We start from the raw sequence: 21,433 nt of genomic DNA, 5'->3' as shown, positions 1-21,433 counted from the left end.
TTAATAATAATAAAAAACAAATAACGTACATACATATTCATTGTTGTTGTGTGCCAAGTTGGAACCCACCAATAGCTGACCCTCCAGTGGCTTTTCAGAGGTAGTAAATTACATGGGAAGAGATTGCCCACATTCACCTAATCTTTTTGGAATGTGATATATACATGCACACACAAAACTTGACATTGGGTTAAAAGGATATGATTAGGTAAACTTCTTAAAGACAAGGATTAAGCATTCATGCATTTTGGCTGAGAGATAAAGTGTGTCAAATATAGCTAAAACCAAACATTTGAATAAACACAATCCACCTGCTAACTGTGTGACCATAAGCAAATTACTAAGCCACTCTGCTCTCAAGTTCTTCATCTAAAAAGAAGAGAAAATTACTCCTGTTTCTCAGGAACACGATGGAAACAAAAGGGCTTAGTAGGGGCTCAAATAATACAAGTTCCATTAGTTTCTTGTCCACTTGACATCATTCCTGACACAATAGCTTTTGTTTATAATTTTCTTAATATTTTGAATGTTGTTCTTCTTTATATCGTCAAATGGAAAATAATTCTCTGGAGAGTTCAACATTTTCACCTTTTTTACACCTTGCACAGGAAGCTAGTAGCAGAGGCAAGCTCAACAAAATGAGGGATTAAGTAAACAAATAAACAGAGAAACGTAAGAGATCCAGAAAATGGAATCAGATATTGGAAGGAGGGAAAGGGGTTCCCAGGAAGTGTCAGGACTTCCAGGTAGATGGGACAAGTAGACTGAGAAAGCATCTGTCAGCATGTCCCTGGAGACAGAGGTGCATCTGGCAAAGGCAACAGATTGCCTGACAGGAATCCCTGTATTGCTGTGAGAGATGCTTTACAGAGTTGTTGGATGGTCTGAGAAGATAATAATAAAAAGAATCCTAAGAACACTGGTAACAATTTACCCTAACATCATGATAAAACAATATTGTGGCAAGGAGGGAGAGGAAGAAAGGACTTGGAAACAAAAACTGAAATATTACTACTATAATAAGACAGTTATTGTCTAAAAGGAATCAATCAAGAGGTGTCAGGTATAAATGCATTGAGAAGTATATTGGTAAATAGCAGAAGGAAAACCCAAAAAGTGGCTTCTGACTAACAGTCTTGGTGGTGCAGTGGTTAAGTGCTGGGCCATTAACCAAAAATGTTGGTGGTTTGAACCTACAGTCTTGCTCTTTGGGGGAAAGATGTGATAGTCTACTTCTATAAAAACATACACCTTGGAAATCCAAAAGGGCAATTCTATTTTGTCCTATGTTGTTGTTTTTTAAAAATGTGTACTCTTGAGTCAGAATTGACCCATTGCTGACCCTCCAGCAGTTTATCAGAACCAATTAATTGCATGGGAAGAGACTGCTCATCTTTTTCCCATGCAGCAGCTGGTGAATTTGAACCACATAACTTTGCACTAACAACAAGTCCTTACCACTAAGCCATCAGGACTCTTTACATTGTCTTATAGGAATGGTAACCAGCTCCATGGCAATGAGTTTAGTTTACTTTTTGGTTTTGGTATAAAAACTACAATGGGCAAGAGAGGAAGGACAAGGGAACTCCTTTCACAATTTAGTACTGTTTAACCTTATAAGCAATAGATATTGTTACCTGGATAAAAGTAAAAATGAAATTAAAAAATGACAACAATTCCTTGAGGACAGTGACTGCATCTTAGAATTAAAAGCCAATTAGGTATATAGAAGAAAACTCAGGACACTCGGAAATATTTTGTGTCCAGAATCCACATATTATACCTTCCATTCTCACATTTGCCCTAACATACAGAATGTGGCACTCAAGTGGCATTTCTCATAGCAACGAGCATGGTTTTATGCATAAAGGAGGTCCTTAAATAATTGTCTACTGGAGGAAGAGTGATACCAATTGTGGCATTTTTCCATAGTGATTTTTAATGAGTTTGGTTTGGAGAGCAGAGGGGTCACACCTGAAGTTTAAAGTTTTCTTCTGTATGGATGGATAAGATTATAACTTAAAAGGATTTTGAAAGGCTTTCTCTGAAACCTGACCCTGAGGTAGACATTCCACAAGTCTAATCCACTTCACATAATGCACGGGTTTGCCAGAGACTCATTTCAGACAGCTGATATTTGAGTGAGGCCGTCTAAGAAGCATTTTAATTATGTATTTCAATTATATATCTAGACTCTATTCTTAGATTACTCTATAACTCAAGTTTTCAAACTATATCCTATAGGAACCTTACGGCTCTGAGTAGGTATGTTGAAAGAAGTATTATTGTGGAAATAATTAAAATAGTCAGGAAACAACATACCTGTGCCATATATTTTATAGTCAATGTTAAGAAAAGAAAAAGTAAACAGTATTCTAGTGTCTTTCCTTTATGTAACATGCTACCTAATTTCCCTAATGGTAAATGTACCTTTATCATTAATTTCCACAAAAAAGTTTGTCTCTATTGATAGAGGCAAACACACACACATACACACACACACACACAGAGAGAGAGAGAGAGAGAGAGAGAGAGAGCGCTCTAAAGGTCTAGTTTGTTAACGGGCTCCACATCTCCAGAGGTTTAAAATCACTGGCTGCTTTGTAGGAGAAGACTGTGAAGTCTCTTTCCATTGGAGGGTTGCTATATGAATTGGAACCAATTCAATAATACATATGTACATACATACATTCATATATATGAGTAAGAATATACATACATATACAAATATGCCATTCTATTCACATTCATATATATGTATGTGTGAATATGCATATACGTATGTTATTCTTTTAAAAGGGACGTCATGCTTGGAAAGGTGGAGGGTCAGTGAAAGAGAGGAAGACACTCAATAAGATGGATTAACTGTAACAAAAGTCTCAAGTGTGTCAGAGATGATGAGGATGGCACAGGATAGCACAGGGTTCAGATCTGTTATTCATGAGGTCACAGTGAGTTATATGAGTTATACTTGCCTCAATATCACCTAATGACAACAATATACACATACACAAACATTCTGATGATGTAGTGTGTAACATCTTAAGCTATTAATGGAAAGGCTGAAGATCAAATTCACCAGCCACTCTATAGAAGAAAGTCACCTCGTCTACAAAGATTTATAGACTTACAAACCCAATGGAGGGTCAGCATGAGTTGAAATTGACTTGAGGCAGCAGGTAAGACACACACATTCAGTGCCCCCCCCCATATCTACTCTCATCATCTCTTTCCCCTCACCTAAGCTGGGGGGATTCTAGGGCAGCAGTAAAACTGTCAAAGTTAGTAGACAGGATGCAACAGTTGGTGGCAATCATCTGATGGCTAGCTAAAGGGAATTAATAATGAGAAGATCTGATTGAGAATACCAGGGTTGATTGGCTCCTGGGTTAAAGCTCCATTTCCAGGAAGAAGGCCCATCAAAAGCCTCAGAAGAGAATTAGAACCCCATCCAATGTCCTCAGTCATGAGGAACACAGGGCTAAGCAAAACTATCCAAACATACTATTCAGTATATTAATGGGAAGAACAGGGTGGCTGGAAAGAAGGTGGCTGAAGGGAATACTGCAATGATTCAAACAAGCAGGCGGCAGCAGCAACACAGAGGTAGAGAAGTAAGTGGTCATGCAATGGCATCATTAGTAGCAGCTGGGAAGGTGGGTTTAATGGAAACAGGGAATTAATTATGCTGACTATTGAGGTTCTTAGTATAGTAACGAGAAATCTGTAGATCAAAGAGATGGGAAGGTTGGTAAAAAATTAGTTTTGAAAAACTCCAGGCTTGAAAATGTTTGAAGGAAGAAAGGAAGAAGAGAACAAAGATGTAAAGGAGGAAAATTAATGACACGAGTTTTCTTGAAAGCTGAAGTACAACGTTAGCTTTAGAAGATGGAGATGTGAGGGACTGGGGAGAGAATGGAAGAGAGGCCTGAACACTCTCAGAGATGACAGGAAGTTGAACTGCCTGGGCCTACAACTGTGCGTTCAAAAATCTCTGAAATGCTCTTGACACAGTTTATTGTGAAGGTCTCCTTGCTCTGGCCTAAGCCCCACATATATGTTTTCTATGCAGTGACTTTTCTAAAGAGCATATCTGTCGTCATAGGCTGATATGACTGTTGTGATGGACTGTCATACCTCCACAAAACACATATACACAATGGTAGACTGTGGAAGCCAGGTAATGATCTCAAAAGATCTGTGAAACCAGAGCTGCAAGATGAGTAAGGGTGGAATGTAAAACTACTTCATACCATCACAGAGGAACTTAAACTGAGATGAGGTTAAAGGAATGAGCAGACTGAAGAGAATCTCAGTTATCACCAAGAAAGAATTGCCAGGAGTGTAGTGTAGCCATTTGGATCTACTCTACAAAGCTCCTTAACACTAAGGAAGGACAGGACACTTGGAGATTCCTTTCCCAAGGAATGCCTGGTCTTCAGATCCTGAAAGAAATTATTATCTTTCCCAAGAAGTGACAGAGAGGGCCTTTCCTTAGAGTTGGCTCCATTAATTTGGACTTCAAGCCTCTTAAGCTTTAAGAGAATAAGTTTCTGTTTGTTGAAGCTATGTCTATGTGGTATCTTTGTTATGGAAGCACCAGATAACTAAGAAAGCTATGCAATAATATTAAACATATTTGCGTTAAGTAACTACTTTGTGTTGGACACAAGTTACATGTCTACTGAAAAACAACCCCTAAAACTTTCGATAAGTTTCTGTTGTTCTTGGGATTGATTCCTAAAGTTTATCAGAATGCTACATAATCTGGCCCTTGCATGCTCCTCTGGTTTCATATTTTCCTTTCCCAACTTTACATTCCACAGTCCAGACACACTGAATTACTGAAACTCTTTCATAGAAGCTTCAAGTAGCTTTCAGTCTGTCTGGGAGGCTTTTCTTCTTCCTATATGACTAACATCCACTCTTCACTGAGGTCAACACATAGATAATGCAGTAAGGAACTTTATTTCTATGTTCTTACAGTATCTTACAGTACCTTCTAGCAAAACACTTAGAACACTACACTACAATTTTTAGTTTATTCATTTATTATCAGCAAGTATTATGTCATGGTCACCATTCATATGTTGTGGGTACTCCATATACATTTGTTGAACACATGAAAAGAATCACTTGACATATCTCTTTTTTTTTTCTAACTGGGTACTTTAATATGTGATAGTTGCAAATACAAATTGTTTTACAGCAGCCGTTTTCTTTGTAGAACTTTACCCCACGTCACTTCTGTGTATATATTTGGATATTACCAGAATATAATTGGGGAAAATCTGCCTCCTAAAAGTAGAGACTTTTTTAAATTTAGTTTGTTTATTTTTCATTTCAATGAACATCTACAGAGATTTTGGGATTCCATTCATTCATTGTTGCACCCTTCTCCCCGCACAAACCCCTCCCCCCTCCCCCCCATTTGCTCCTCTCCTTGAAAAGCAAAAGAAAAACTCCCTCATTGGTACACATATCTCTTAATAGATTGTTACCTATATAATTCCGCAAAATATAGGTCAATTTGTCTTTGTGTGTTTTGAGTCAGAACTGACCCACAGCTCACCCTCCAGTGAGTTTGTTTTTTGTGGCTTTTTTTTTTGAGGCAGTTAAGTGCACAGGAGATTGCTAATCTTTTTTCCCTCGGAGTAGCTGGTGGATTTGAACCACATTCTGTTGGGATATGCTTTACTCTCAGTATTTTGAGATATACAAGAGGTTAAACAATCAATCAAGCAAAGAGTGATAGGGAAGGAGAGATGCCAAGTCACATGCAGATCATTAAGGAACAAAAGTCAAAGAGATAAGAACCTTCTTCCAACGCTGACAGAAAAAGGTTTTCCCTAGAGCTGCCAGCTAGAATTCAGACTTCTAGCTTTCTCAACTTTGAGAAAGTAAATTTCTGTTCATCAAAGCCACCCATTTGTGGCATTTCCATTATAACAGCAATGTTGTTGTTGTTGTTGTTGTTAAGTGCTGCCCAGTCGCAGGCAACTCATAACCACCCTATGAAGGAGAGTCCTCAATGCTTGGATGTCTCTCATGCCCTCTCCAGGTTCATAGGGTTTCCAGAAGCAAGCTATTACAGAGTAGATCCCACTCCTCCTTCCAAGCTTGTTTTAATCGGGGAGCTCCACCCTACTCTCTGTCTGCATTGGATAACCAGCCATTAATGCATTTGACACATCAGTGTCACAGTGTTCAGCTTCACAGCAACCACAAGTTACCGCTGTACAAAAACAACTTGTATACTAGGGCTATACGACCTAGAGGAATGTTTGAACAAAAACAACGAAGGACTGGCCCTCGGACCAACCCGGCATGCCCAAATGTTGGCAAAGTCCTTCCACCAGATCCCCAGTTCATCTGGCATGTCCGCTCTGCTGAACCCCCGTGGGGCCCAAAGAACACAAAAATTGCCAAAATAACAGCAATAGGTAACTAACACAGGTGCCTACTCTCCATACCTTTTCAATCTATATTTGGAGCAGATCATTCAGGAGGCTGGGCTTTATGAGAACGAATGAAGCATCAGGATTGGAGGAAGACTCATCAGCAACCTGCGTTATGCAGATGACACAATCTTTCTTGCTGAAAGTGAGATGGACCTGAAGCATCGGCTACAGAAGGTCTAGTCTTCATATTGGACTCCAGTCTTCATATAGATAGGACTGTAGTCATTCATACTGGACAGCAGGATATGGATTGAAACTCAACATCACAAAAACAAAGATTTTAAGCTCTGGGCCAATTTTCAACACAATGGTAGATGGAGAAGAGATTGAGATTGTTAACCACTTAAACTTGCTAAGATCCACAATCATTACTCTTGGCACCAGCAGTGAGGAAATCAAAAGATGAGTTAGATTAGGAAAGTCTGCTATCAGGGACCTCTCCAGAGTGTTAAAAAGCAAAGATGTAAGTCTAGAGACTAAGGTGTGCCTGATCCAATCCATGGCCTTCACAATTACTTGCTATGTATCAGAGATCTGGACAATGACTAAGGATGACAGAAGAATTGATACCTTTGAGTTGTGGTGCTGGAGAAGATTCTTGAACATGCCATGGATTGCCAAGGGAACACAAAGGTCATTCCTTGAGTGGGTGAAACCAAGTTGCTCTCAGGAGGCAAGACTTTTGAAGTTCCATGCCATATTTTGGACATGCTGCCAGGAGGGACCAATTCTTGGAGAAGGTAATCATGCTCAGAAGGGTAGAGGGACAGTGTAGGAAAGGAAGACGCTGGATGAGATGGACTGACACAATCATTGGGGTCATAGGGGCAGGTGTGTCAGAGACAGTGAGGCTGGCACAGGATAGGGCAGGGTTCACAGCTATTTTGCATAGGGTCTCTATGAGTCACAGACGACTCAAGGATTCATAACAACAACAACAACAACAACAACAACTGCAGACTAGCAGATGTGTTAACAATCAGAATACAGTGGTAAACAAGAGGGACATAATTAATGCCTGACTTCAAGCAGTTTACAGTCTACTTGAAGAAGATAAACAAGAATAAAAAAGTGTAAGAATTGGAGGTACTCTGATGGTGTAGATTGTACAGTGTTGCTCTGCTAACCAAAAATATAGGGAATGATATGTACTGAAAAAGAGGTCATATGAAGAACTACAAGCAAACAGAATGGAAGCTAACCCAGACTGAGGGGCTAGATGAGCCTGTCTCCTGGAGAAATTACATTCTAGCTAAGACTGAAGAAAGTTTAAAATTAGGTTATCCAGTCAAAGTACAGCAGAAGAATATTCTGAAGGATCAGTGCATTTGAAGACCTAGAAAGGTAAGAAAACATGCTTTGTTCTCAGGAGAACATCAGTACGAAAGGCATTAGAGTAACAATGGTGTGCACGGATGGGTTGGGGCAAATGGGGGGGAGTCAGGGAGAAGACTCCTGGGAACAGACCAATAAATTTGGAGGGTCTGTCAGGTGCCAGGTTCTGCAGAGCAGCAATAGAATACTGAAAAAATCGGATTTTATCTTGCAAAAAGGAGAACCACTGAAGTGGGTTAACTAGCGACTGACATGATCATATTCTTATTTTAGAAGGCTCACTCAGGGTGCAGGCTGGCAAGACTCGAAGCAGGCTGGCCAAATAACAGAAGCTACCTTGGATATGTTTTGCCCATGGTACACTCATTCACAAGTAATCTGTGCCAGAGGTGTGTGAACATGGAGCTACACCCGTCAGCTCGTTAAACTTATGGCTCTTCACAACATGGATCTTCTTCCAAAAAAAGCTTCCTGACCCTTGTGGCCAGCAACACCTCCCGTGGTTGTATTTCTCCATCTCCTGATCCCCTTTGAAAGACTGCAATGGAACTGTTCTCAGAGATGTAAGGAAAAAGAGGCCAGTTCAAAAGGAGCCTAGAGGTGAAGGATTGGAGAGCAGAAGGTAGGGCCACAGAGAGTGGAACTGCACAAACCCCAGAGACATCAAGGGGAGGCAAAAACCAAACAGGAGATTGTGAGGAGAACTGTCCTGGGATCACACCTCCACAAGAGCAGGATCAAAGAAGTTCTCTGTTTATAAGTTTCATCTTCCTCAGAGTGGAGTTGAACTTAAGCTCCTGAGAAAAAGCAAACTGGAAAATGCCAGTTATTTAGGGTGGAGAAAATTAGCAGTAGAAAGAAAGGGAAACAGGTCAACCTCCCCCATTCTTCCATCTTTGGGAACCTTGAAAACTCAATTTTGCAGGATGCACAGGAAAACAGTCACTAGCTTCCCTTTATTATGCTCTACTCGATTTACTGCTTGGAGAATAAGGTGCCACTTTATTGTTTGGATTCATTGCATCAAATGCAAATATTCAGCCAGAGTTTTCTAATTAGTATCCAGAGAGCCACTGTGGCTGTGTGTACGTGCACGTGTGTGTTAGATTTTTATTTCCCTGCTTGAAATTCAATGTAAAAGTTTAGGATGATTTTCTTGTATCACATCTCTCTGACTGTAGTAGTCTAAACATTTGTACAGCTTTTGTTCAAAACCTACAACTCCTTATAGAAAATGCTTTTTGAATCTCCAGTCTTCATGCCTGACTATAATTAACCATTAAAGTGCACATGTACTGATTAGGGCACTGGCTAAATGGGGTTTGCTTCCTCTGGATGATACAAGGACGCCAGCAGTACCTCGACCAAAATGTAAAAAACAGCATCTGATTAGAAAACACAAAATTAATCAGGAAAGACTGCAAAGGTATTGTCTGTGTTACCTACAGTAATGTGCATTACAGTTAAATATCTGCCAGCTTTTCCATTAACCTGACTGAATTTCCATTTTCAGGATCAAAATCTATTTCTTAACCCCTTACCCCTTCTTTCCTGAGGTAGAAACTTGGTATTCAACAGGCTAAATTACCTACTAATGCTTTAAGTGCACAGTTCTTCTTGATGGATGCGACATGGAGACAAAGACCTTGGAATGAGAATAATAGAAGCCAATCCCCTCGCTGTGAATTTAAATCCTATGTATTGTGATTTCAAGGCTAACATGTTCTTCTTGATGCTGTGTTTATTTCTTTACTGAGGGATACAGGAGTTAATTGTTGCTTTCTGCCAATTCACTCTATTGTGCTGTGAGTTATAACACACCAGGGTAACAAAATAAAACAGAAAAGAAAACAGAATATCCAGAAAATAGAGTTCTATTCTGTAAAAGGTTAAAATAACATTTTCATAGTTGAACTTGTCGGCTTAAGGGAAAGTATCACGTAATTCGGACTAGTTACTACATAGTCAATTGTTAAAGACCAGGGCAAATGCAGTGTTTATGCCCAGCGAGAAGCCAATAATTATTAGGCATAGATGCCCCTTCAAATGAAAAGCTCTTTGAGAAGAAGGACCATACCTTCCTGATATTTTAGATTAAATTGATGCAAAGGAGAGTCTCTGGTTCACTTACTCTTTTAATCTCCAGGGCCTAACACATTTTAGGTGTTTAGTACCTTTTCATCACATAAATGAATGAACAGAATAATTATGGCTTTATTGTGAAACTCAATCAGTGTCCCTGAAAAGGCTCTTAAATTGTGACAGACGGTATAAAAAGATGAGAGAGTGAATGACTTTCCCTTAGCATTTAAAACATCTCATAAAATACAAGAATTATTTTGGTTTAAAAGTTAAATTGCATACCCACTTCCTGGGTATTTTTTCCCTTTTATCTGAGGTCAGAGGGACTAAGAAACCCAGTAGACTCAATAGCTTAGAAACAGAAGACCAAGCCTCTAAGAAAATGAAAGCAGTCTAATTTGAAAACATTCTTGATTATTTAATTTAAAAAAATGTTTTGATGTTTCTGTTTTCTGCATCATTGTTCTTAGTTGTAACATCAGCATCCAGAAAGAGATCTGGCACACAGCAGGCACATAACAGATACTTTTGAATGAATGAACAGAAGTAACTGCTGACTTAAAACTGAAGCAGCACTCAATTTAGTCTGGCATCTTTAGTCCATAGCTTTTGATTGGACAAACCGGGTAATTTAGAGATCAGATAAATCAATTTACAATGAATTTGAATAAATGTTCCTTCCTGCTTCAGAATTAGATTAAGTTTCCACTGAAGGAGCAATAAGTTACGTATGGAAGGGATGCTGGGATTGCAGACAGCTGTCACAAAGACAGCCCTGATGATATCATTCAAGCCACCCTTACCTACATCCCTGATGTGGCAGCTCAGAATATGAGCTGTGGATTTGAAACCCAGGCTCCAACTCACAGCAAGTTGGCTGAAATTTTTTGAGCTTGATGTTCTCATCCAGGAGTTGCTAATGTCTACCACCGGAGTTATTTGTCTATAGGGCAGAATTGGTACAACATCAAAACAAGCAAACCAACTAACAACAATTTAAAAAAACCACACCCACAACCCAGTGGTATCAACAAAATACCTACTTGATACCCCTCCTGTTAATGTTTCCAATCAAGACTCATTTCTTTCAATCAAGACTATTATTTCCAGTCAAGGTCAGTTCTGTGTCTGGAAATCCCTCTGAATCTTTTTGCCTTAGCAACACTTTCATGGATTATTAAAAGCAAATTGTATTTTCTTTGCAAGCTTAAAGAATAAATTATAAAATAGGATATAATAAGCAAATGCAAAAATCATGGTTCCGACCTGCCATGGGTCATCCTCACTATGTCTATTGGTCTGTTTTGCCAAGGTGATTAGTCAAAGTGGATCATGATGAAACAGCCAAATAGTCAAGGAATATTTGCAGTGAATGTCCACAGACTCTGGTATTTCTATCTAACTTTAGACTGCATATTTTGTTATGCTTTACCCTTTATTATCAAGTTTTTGCCTCATTCTTGGATCCTTAGAAAACGGATTAATTTTGTTTTCTCTGCTTTTTAGGACATTGGTTTGATTTTCTCTCTGATCTTTCATGCTCCTGATCACCCCTGACTTAGTTCTAGGTTCTAAACCCAACACCCTGACACTAGTTTGGTTGGCTGACCTTAAGGGAAACTCAAACATTGATATTACTGTGGAACACAGAAATCATGGTTATTTACCCATTAGAATAAGCACCCCTATGGTTTCTATAACTTTACTGGCACTGCTGAAAGATAAGTATAAGAATGTGGAAACATTAACGGCATAAGAATTATTCCCCTACCTCCATCCACAATTTGAAAAGAATTTTTGAATATTCATATTTGAGATCAGAGATGTACCAAAGAGTCAAATAAACAAGATGGTTCCAAGACTGAAGAGACTTGGTTTAAGTCCAATTAAAGAAACACTGGGGTCTCCTAAGAACAGGTTATTCCTTGGAGAGGGACATCATGCTTGGAAATGTGGAGGGGTTGTGAAAAAGAGGAAGACACTCAACTACACAAGTTGACTAGGGGCTTGAGTGTGTCAGAGATTGTGAGGATGGCATGGAATAGGACAGTGTTCAAACTGGTTGTTCATAGGGTAGCTGTGAGTCACACTCAACAAAAATAATAACAATAATAACAACAACACAACACGTATGTACCTGAACTTAGTGATAACAAGGACTGAAAGAAATAATCACAGATGAAATGCAGCCGTGTTTACTTACTGCGGCAGGATTTATGTAGTTATTGTAGCAGTATATACAATGGTCAACAGATCAACACCACATAAAGTCCATCAACAGACGAATGGATGAACTAAATGCACTCTATACATCTCATGAAATATTATTTAGTCATTGAAAGAAATGGAGCTCTGATTCATGCTGCAGCCTGGATGAACCTTGAAAAGATTTTGCTCGGTGAAATAAACCAGACACAAAAGGATGAACATGGTATGTTCTCGTTTGCATATACGGTCTATTGGTGTGAGAGCTCTGGTGGCTCAGTGGTAATTAATTGTGCTATCGGTATGGGTCCACAAGCTGCTCTGCAGAAGAAAGATGGATAATCAACTCCTGTATGATTAAGTGCCACTGAAAACCCACTGGAGGGTCAGCTATGGATTGATTCCAGCTCAATGGTCCATAACAACAGCAAAGTCATCTATTGGTGTAGTCCAGAAGGAGTTTTCTGCTGTTACAAAGGCTGCACCTCTCTGGCAGTTCCAATCCACCAGTGGACTCTCAGGAGAAAGAAGGGCAATGTATTCGAGCACAATGTACAATCTCAGAAACTTGATGGAGTCTCTGCTATGCCAATGACAATGAAAATGAGTGAGTTTCTGTGTGGGATGATTACAAAGTTTTGAAAATCAACAGTGGTACTAGCTTCAGACATTGTGTGGCACTGATTTATGGCACTGATTTTTATAACTAAGCAGGCTAAAATGAGAAATTATTATATATTGTATATTTATTATATATTATATTATATTATATTATATAATTTTGCCACAATTAAAAACAAAACATTGTGACAACTGAAAGAAAGGGTTAACCTCTGGTGGCAGTGTGTCCAGCGGAGAGGAGCAGGGACGAGAACTGAGGAGGCACATCCAGTGCAGGGGCAGGAAGCCTTGGTAAGTGGTTTTGCTATTCAATAAAGTTATCTGGATTCAACTTGATCCTCATGAATAATGAAAGGTAGAGGTTATTAACCTCTTTATATGGAGAGAAAACAGAGGCAGAGAAGTGAAACGATGCACTAGAGAGTCTCACAGACATTACTCAGTGGAAGTTGGACAGAGAGCCAGGTTTCTCTGCTGCCAAGGTGCCTGATCACCTTGCTGTCAAGGATAATGAGACAGGGAAAGGTGTGGCCAACTGTGGGAAAATGCTCAGCTTGTCTTATCTCGATGCCATCACACATGTGATCACCTCACCAGTGTATCGAAAATTGGTTTCACCTGAAAATGAACTGGAAAGGTTTTACAGAATACCTATGACCAGTTCCTAAACTTATGAATTCTTTTTTAATTGTTCTGAGTAGTGGAGTTAGAATCCAGACATTACTGGAATGAAAATGTAAAAAGGAGGATTTTTAATGTATGTTGTTGTGTGTCCTCAAGTAGGAACTGGCCCATAGCTGACCCTCTAGTGGGCTTTCAGAGACAGTAATTGCATGGGAGGAGACAGCCCATCCTTCTCCCACGGCGCAGGTGGTGAATTCGAACCACATGCCATTGGGATTGCAGTGAAGATCCTTGCTACTATAGTTAGGGTTTAAGAATAACTCCCATCTTAGTCTATAATTCCTAAGCCTTCATATTAACTCCTGATGTATCAAACTCTGTCTGGTTCAGAGCTGGCTTCTTCTGCACCATTTCTTACCGAAGGAGAGGTATACTGCACGAATGCCATGCTCTATATGGCACTATATTTTTTCCATTTATTAGTAAATTGATTGGCATTGTGGCTTTAATTTCTTGAGCATAGTTAATGAGGGCCTACTCTGACACATTAAGCTATTATCCTCACACTGGAAAAAATGGATTTCTGAGCCTTCAAGGACAAGTAAGAAGAGATTACGAATGATGATTACCTAGGAAAATGCTCCTGGTGGGGCCTCTAGGTATACTGAGAACGTATCTTCACAGAACATGTTCTTCACAGAACAAGGAAATCATCATTTGTACTACGTTAAAGAAAACAAAAAGGCAATGAAAGGACAGCTTACAGTTTCTCAACTCAATGGTTTAATCAATCAATGGGACTTCTGAATCAACTCCTTTGTGTTTGAGAGTATAAAATCTCTTTCTGAACAACACACAAACTAGCTGAGTATAATGATCAGTACAAAGAAGAGGAGAAGGGAGAGGAGATGAGAGAGAGAAGAGGAAAGGAGAAGAGAGAAAAGGTGAAAAGAAGAGAGAGGAGGGGAGGGGAGAGAAGACAGAAGAGAGAAGCAAAGAGCTTTCCTTCTGCCTCCCAGTACTAAGTATTGCATCTACCAGTCATGGTTACATCAAGAAAACGGGGCCCAATCTACATATTTAAAGCAAGAAAGTATTACTCTAAGAAGTAGAAATATCATAACCAAGATCTTGAAAATAAGAATTGAAGTGGGAAGGGGGAGGCTGGCTGGAGGAAAGAGGCCATTATGAGACAACTACGACAAGCCTGAATAAAGCCAAGAGTTGATGGGGAGCAGGGAAGGGTAATGTTGGCTAGGAGGAGATAGTGTGGTGAGGTTATGGAAGGCTCTCAATAAACGATGGAGGAGCTTGGCTTGCAGTGAGGGGGGAATGGAACAAATTTATGTTTCAGTCATAACAAGCCTCCACTCATTGGCTGCCTTTCCTCCTAGAATTTTTAGAGATGGGAGAAATCTAAGCCAAATATAGAATTCACTTCCGTTTCCTGAATCTGATGTCAGAAAGAAATTCACACATTTACATGCTTGATTCTAGAGCTCTAAAAAGGCCACTTTTTGCTGCACAGAGTTAAGCATGTATGGACTAAACTCTTGTGAACATGGACAACCAGTAATTCTTTCACACCTTAGACAAGTGTTCAATGACCTGAAGATGGTAAATCAGAAACCAGTGTGGTACATCTCTCTCTTGACCCTCGAATTAGGAAGGGAAGAAACTTACAGCCAGGAGGCATCTTCACAGGCCAAGCCCCAAACATTTGCAAAACAGTCACTGAAGACATTTTGTGAAACACTAAGTATCATTTGTTTCCCAGTCTCTGGAGAAGGGATTACTTAAAATCACCCCAGGCATGGAACAATAACAAAAAAGGAAGTTTCTAACCATTCAAAGTGTTGCGTCCACCCCTCAGGATCTTTACATCTGGGAGAGCAGAGGTGACTACAAGGAAAAGGGGAGAAGTCATTCAATTTCTGTCTCTGCCTGAGCATGAGGATCAGATATGCCTGAATTCTATGTTCTGAAAGGTGAGGAAAGGCTACCTTTGCACACTCTATTGGTCAATTGTAAGCAAATGATCAACAAATTTAATTTGCCATTTTTCAGTTGGAGCCAAGATTTCCATTATTTCCAATGCTAAAGGGCTCCAATTAGCAAACTCCATAGTAAATCTTTTTGTTTGACACAAAATGAGGCTGACAAGCAGAAAAGAAAAAAAACAAACATGACTAGTATTTCCATTTATTATACTTTAAATGATAAATGTAGCTGTTGTTTGATTCTCAACATTTTCTGCTTCCCTTCCCACAAGTGACACAGATTACATGTTCAAGCTTTAGAACAAGAAGTTTTGGTGGTGCTGTGTTCAAAGTATTTGGCTGCTAACCAAAAGGCTGATAGTTTGAACCCATCAGCCACCCCAAGTGAAAAAGAACTAGGCTGTCTGCTTTCACTGAGATTCACAGCCAAGGAAACTCTCTGGGAAGTTCTAACTCCGTCCTACAGGGTCACATGTTGTTGTCAGGTGCTACTGAGTCGAGCACGACTCATAGTGACCCCATGAACAAAAGATCTGAACCCTGCTCTATCCTATACCATCCTCACACTTCCTGACCCACTAGAGCCCCCTGTCAACCTAGCCAAGGGTTTTCTTCTCCTTTGTGGACCATCCACCTTTTTGAACATCATGTCCCTCACCAAGTATTAGCCCACTGTGGCAGTCACCATGCCAATCCACCTGGTTGAGGATCTTCTTCTCCTTCACTGACTTTCTACCCTTCCCAAAATCACATCCTTCTTCAAGGAGTAGCCTTCCTGGAAACATGCTCAAAGTATGTGAAGCTAAGCTTCATCATTCTTGCCTCCAAAAAGCACTCTGGTACTCTGGCTGCACAATCTTCCAGACATATCTGTTTATCCTCTTGGTAGCCCACGGGATGTTCAGTGCTCTTCTTCAACATCACAGCTCAAAAGCATCAATTCTTTTTCTGTCATCTTCATTCATTGTTCAGCTCTCAGATGCATAACAAGTGATAGGAAAGACTATGGCCTGAATCAGATGGACCTTAGTCCTAAAATTGACACTATTACTCCACAATAATTTGGAGAGGTCCTTAACTGAAGATTTTCCCAGTGCAATGTTTCTCCTTATTTCCTGACTGCTTGTACCAAGTGTGTTAATTGTGGATCCAAGCAAGATGAAGCTGTTGACAGTTTTAATCTCCTCTCCATCATGTTGCCTATTGGTCCAGTGGTAAGAATCTTTGGTTTCTCGACATTGAGTTACAGTTCATACCAAAGGCTGTATACTTTGACCTCTGCAACAAATGCTTCAAGTCCTCCTCATTTTCAGTAAGCAAGGTTATGTCATATGCATAAGGCAGGATATTGATGAGTCTCCCTCCAATCCTGATGCTACATTCCTCTTTATAGAGTCCAGAGTCTCAGATACTTTGCTCAGCATACAGACTGAATAGGTATGGAGAGAGAATACAACTCTGACACACTCTCTTCTCAATTTTAAATCATGCAGTGTTCTGCTCCATTTGCACAACAGCCTCCTGGTCCAGGTCCAGGTTCTGCACGACCACAGTTAAGCGCTCTGGGATTCCCATTCTTCTCAATGTCAGCCACAACTTGTCATCATCCACACAGTCAAATGTCTTTGCAGAGTCACTAAAACGCAAATAGATCTTCTAGTATTCCTTACTTTCAGCCAGGATCACACTAGAAGTTGAAATTGATTTGATGGCAGTGGAGCGGGTGGCATTAAAATAAAAATGAGTACTGTCTCTGGGTTTAGAATATTTAGCAATATGTTAGGTAAGACTATAAAACTTAGAAAAATCTTAGTACATCCAAATGAAAGTTTCTCAAAATAATCATCTTGGGAAGCAACTAATTTCTTTTTCTTTATTGCTTTCAGATAAAGTTTACAAAACTACTTGAAATTCAGTCTCATCACATCATAGTTATGCCTTGGTTTGGCTCAAAATAAACATTGCTGAGACTAATTGTTTAAAAAAAAATCAGCTAGAAGGAGCTCTGGTGGCCTAGTGGCAAGAAGCTGCACTGCAATCCCAGAAGTACGTGTTTCCAATCTACTAGATGCTCTGTTGGAGAAGGATCAGTCAGATTCGATTTGATGGTACACACACACACAAAAAAAATTAAAATTTTTTTAAAAAGGAAAAAAAATCAGCTAGATGAATGAATATTATTAAATAGATAATAATTCACTGGATGTGCTAGGAGCTCCAGAAAATCCACAAAGAGAAATTCTGAAATTATATTAACAACATTATTATTATTAGAATGGGAGTCCATCATCCCAACTCCTATCTCTAAAGTGAGGACTTGACAGAGGGTGATATTTATTTGTCTGGAGTGAACAGATTGATCTGCTTGAAAACTCAGATACAGGATTTAGACCCTAGTGGATAGAATCATGGATCTGGAAAGATCCAGAGAGTTAATTTGTTCAATCTAAATAGTAGGAAAACAGTTTTAAATGAGTAGCTAATGATTGTCTATATAAAAGTGGTCTCTAGCTTAGAATGCTGCCACTATTAAAGGCCCTTTATTTAGAAAAAAATTATGCTGGTTTATTTACAAAGTTTGAATACATTGTTTTTCACAAAAGATACTTCCCATTTCCTTCATGCCACCTGCCCTTCATGCCACATTGTGCAGCCCTATGATTAACAACCTCCCCCCCATATCCTCATCCCTCTATTTACACCCTCCCCCTCACCTTGGATCCTCATATTCATTCTACAATAATGGTTTTATACAGTATTTGTCCTTGTGGCACTGAGATAGTTCACTCAGCCTAATGCTTTCCAGTCCCTCCCAAGTTAGGTAGTAATTTACCAAATCTTTGCTTCTTCCTGCTGTGTAGTATTCCATTGTATAAATGTATTAAGAGCCTGTTTGAAAAGATAAAAACTATCATACATGTTGGGAAAAATTAAAAAAGGATCAAAGCTGTTAGAAGATGCTTCCTGACCTGTGTACTCAATCCTTAGAAGTTCTGGTGGTAACTAAGAGGTCAGGAGTATGGAATGTATTTGCTGATGTCAGCAGTAATAAGGAGAAGAGGACACAGGATCTTGGAGTTAATATTGTTGTTATGTATCGTTATGTTAGAACTGACTCATAGCTGACCCTCCAGCAGGTTGGCAGAGGCAGTATAATCTGACTGGAGGAGACTGCCCATCTTTTTCCTGCAAAGTCGCTGGTGAATTTGAACTGTGTTGGTAGCACAGTTTCTTATCACTAAGATACCAGAGCTCCCTATGAGATAATTTTTTTTTTGGAAACGGCTTATTTTGGCTTGTTCCATAATGTTTATCCTCAGGAAGGTAAATGACCACACAGGAAAGTATATTTTCTTATTTTTTTCTTTTGTAGTTCTGAAAGTCGAGGTTTAAGAATTCCTTTATCCCAAAAGCCTGTTATATATTTTTGCCTTTGGAAGAAATATTTCTACTGAGCATTAACAGTGCTTTAAAGATGACCGTTCATTTGCCAACAACCCGTCCCTGTGAATGCAGAGACTAACAGCTAAGCACGGCCTACAGAATAGACCACCAGATTTTGAATCTTGATGCTGTTATTTATTATCTGTATGATCTTAGGGCAGTTAACATCTTAGGGATGTTAACATCTCTGTGCCTCGAACCTCTTACTTGCTATATGAGAATAATATTATTTCATCATATAGATCATTATACCACAAGTAAAGGTGTCAGAGCTATGTCAATAATCAATGAAGGTCAACACTTATTATTAGTTTCTTCTTATATTATTGTTTATTATTTCCATTTGTATGAACCAGGAGCCTATGCTCAGGGTCGGGGAGATCACTACCCACTCATACTGCCATGGTATTTGAAATTGCTCCACATGGATGTGAAAGTTGGACAATGAGTAAGGAAGACCAAAAATAAATCAGTGCCTTTGAATTGCGGCGTTGGTATTGAATATGCCATGGAATGTCAAAAGAATCAATAATCTGACTTAAAGAAAGTACAGCTAGGGGGCTCTGAGAGGCAAAGCGGGTGAACTTCTTTCACATATTTTGGGCATGTTGTTTGGAGGTGCTAGTCCGTGGAAAAAAGACGTAATGTTGGGAAAGTGGAGGGTCATTGAAAGAGAAAATGAGCTTCAACAAGAAGAAATGACAGTCACTGTACCAACGAGTATGGTAGAGATGGCGAAGATGGCACAGGACAGGAACCAGGGTCCCAGTATTGCCAACAGGGTTAGTATGAGCCATTGCTGACTTGAAAAGACCTAACAACAGCATCCCATCACATTGCTGCCTAGTAGATGAATTAGGGCTTTACTGTTTTTAATTCCACCCTCTATACCTTTGTGGTAGAATGTAGGGCTCAATCAAAATCTCTCCTGCATAACAGTAACACTCGCAAACAGTAACATTTTTTATATTATTTATGGTAGTTTCCATAGTCATCAAGAGAATATGCAACTTTATTCTGGGTTTGAGATAAGAATTGTCTCATTTCATTCTCAATGTGCCATAGAGGTAATACTATTATTACCACCTCCATTTACTGATAAAGAAGTTAGCTGTTACTTGAGGTCTACAACTAGAAAATATAAAAACAAAAAACAAAACAAAAAAACCACACAGGGATTTCGACCCTTTTTCATTGAAATCATATTCTTACATATAAACGGTTGTTGTGTTGTTGATTGCCGTCGAGTCAAGCACGACTCATAGCAATCCCATGAACAAAAGATCTGAATCCTTTTGATAACTATTGTTTCTCAAAGTTCATTGAATTTCCAGAGGCATGTTGTTTAGGAAGTAGATGCCACTACTGTAGTCCTGCAACATTCTTTTTCTTTTTAATGATCCTCAAAAAAGAATTTGTGAAACATACATACATTCTACCCTAAGACCATTCTCTGTAGGCTGCAATTAAAATGGAAAAAAAGTAAAATAAAACCCCCTTCAGTGGCTAGGAGTTTCAAGTTTTACTTGGATCATTGTTTTTGCATTCCTGTTGAGACCAATTTTCTCTTGGTCCACATCTGGGACAAAGGTCAGCTTGGACACAGTCGGTGGACCTTGTGGCATTCTTTTCTGGGCAGTAGCTATGAAAACTACTCGAGGAATGTCATTGGATTAAGCTCTGTGTTGCCATACTGCCCTGCTTTTGACACGCAGTGCGCGGTCTTTGTGCTTGGGCACAAACGCAGACTTACATACACAAAGCAATATTCACACTAACCTTTTTTTCTTCCCTGTTTTCTTCTTTTCTTTAAGTCCCTGTCCCCCTCCTTCCTTCTTCACTCTCTCCTTTCTTTCCTGGATTCCTGGAAGAGTTTCATTTTTCAAGTTTCCTGGGGCTTGGGGCTATTCATCACTATGTGCTCGGGAGGCACAGAGCAAATCTCTTCATACTATTCGTGTGTGGGGCAGAATAAAACCTTTGTTTTCTGCTACCCACAGGCTAGAGAGTAACCAGAACTGTGTGTGCTTGTTGTCATGACAATATCACCCTGAAACACTTAATCAGACATTACTCTCCAAAAGCCTTCCTCGATTTCCCACTGCTGGCCAGATACCCAACCTTGGCACCCTAGTATCATCACATGTTCCACGCAGTGTAACAATGGGAGCTTTTCAACCTGTCTCGCTCTCAAGATGGCACTTGCAGGCAGAGACTGGGTCTTACAGCACAGATCTGTTGCATGATTTATTCAAGAGGGCTGAGTCTGAACATTCCACTTGGTGGAAAGTGATGGAAGGCTGGCCATTAAACACTTTTAATGTCATCTCCAGCTTTATTCCGATATTCAGTATATTCACATCTAGTACACGGTAGGTGCCTGGCAAGTGCATACTGACTTAAAGACTGTTGTGTACCCTTGAGTCAGAACTAGCTCATAGCTGACCTTCCAGTAGGTTCTCAGAGGCAGTTAATCACACAGGAGGAGACTGCCCATTCTTCTCCCATGGAGAAACTGGAGACATTCAAACTGCGAGCCTTTGGGATTGCAGTGTAGCTTCTTGCCATTAGGCCATCAGAGCTCCCTGAGTGAATATGTCACTAAAGGTATCAGCTGTAATACAACAATTTTAATAAGCAAGAACCCTTGCTCACTAAAGA

At 39.6% G+C, this 21,433-nt stretch overlaps 1 protein-coding gene across 1 annotated transcript in view; it reads right to left on the bottom strand.

Annotated features, from left to right (window-relative positions):
• The window catches only part of MAML2 (mastermind-like 2 (Drosophila)), a 484,193-nt gene that overhangs the window by 140,382 nt on the left and 322,378 nt on the right, over positions 1-21,433 (bottom strand). The window lies entirely within an intron of this gene.

The sequence above is a fragment of the Elephantulus edwardii genome, unplaced genomic scaffold (assembly GCF_000299155.1).
Source record: "Elephantulus edwardii isolate Elephantulus edwardi_28Jun2011 unplaced genomic scaffold, EleEdw1.0 scaffold00056, whole genome shotgun sequence".
In the NCBI taxonomy this organism is placed as follows: domain Eukaryota; kingdom Metazoa; phylum Chordata; class Mammalia; order Macroscelidea; family Macroscelididae; genus Elephantulus; species Elephantulus edwardii.
The sequence above is the reverse complement of the archived record's forward strand: the minus strand, read 5'-3'. Positions and strand labels throughout refer to the sequence as shown.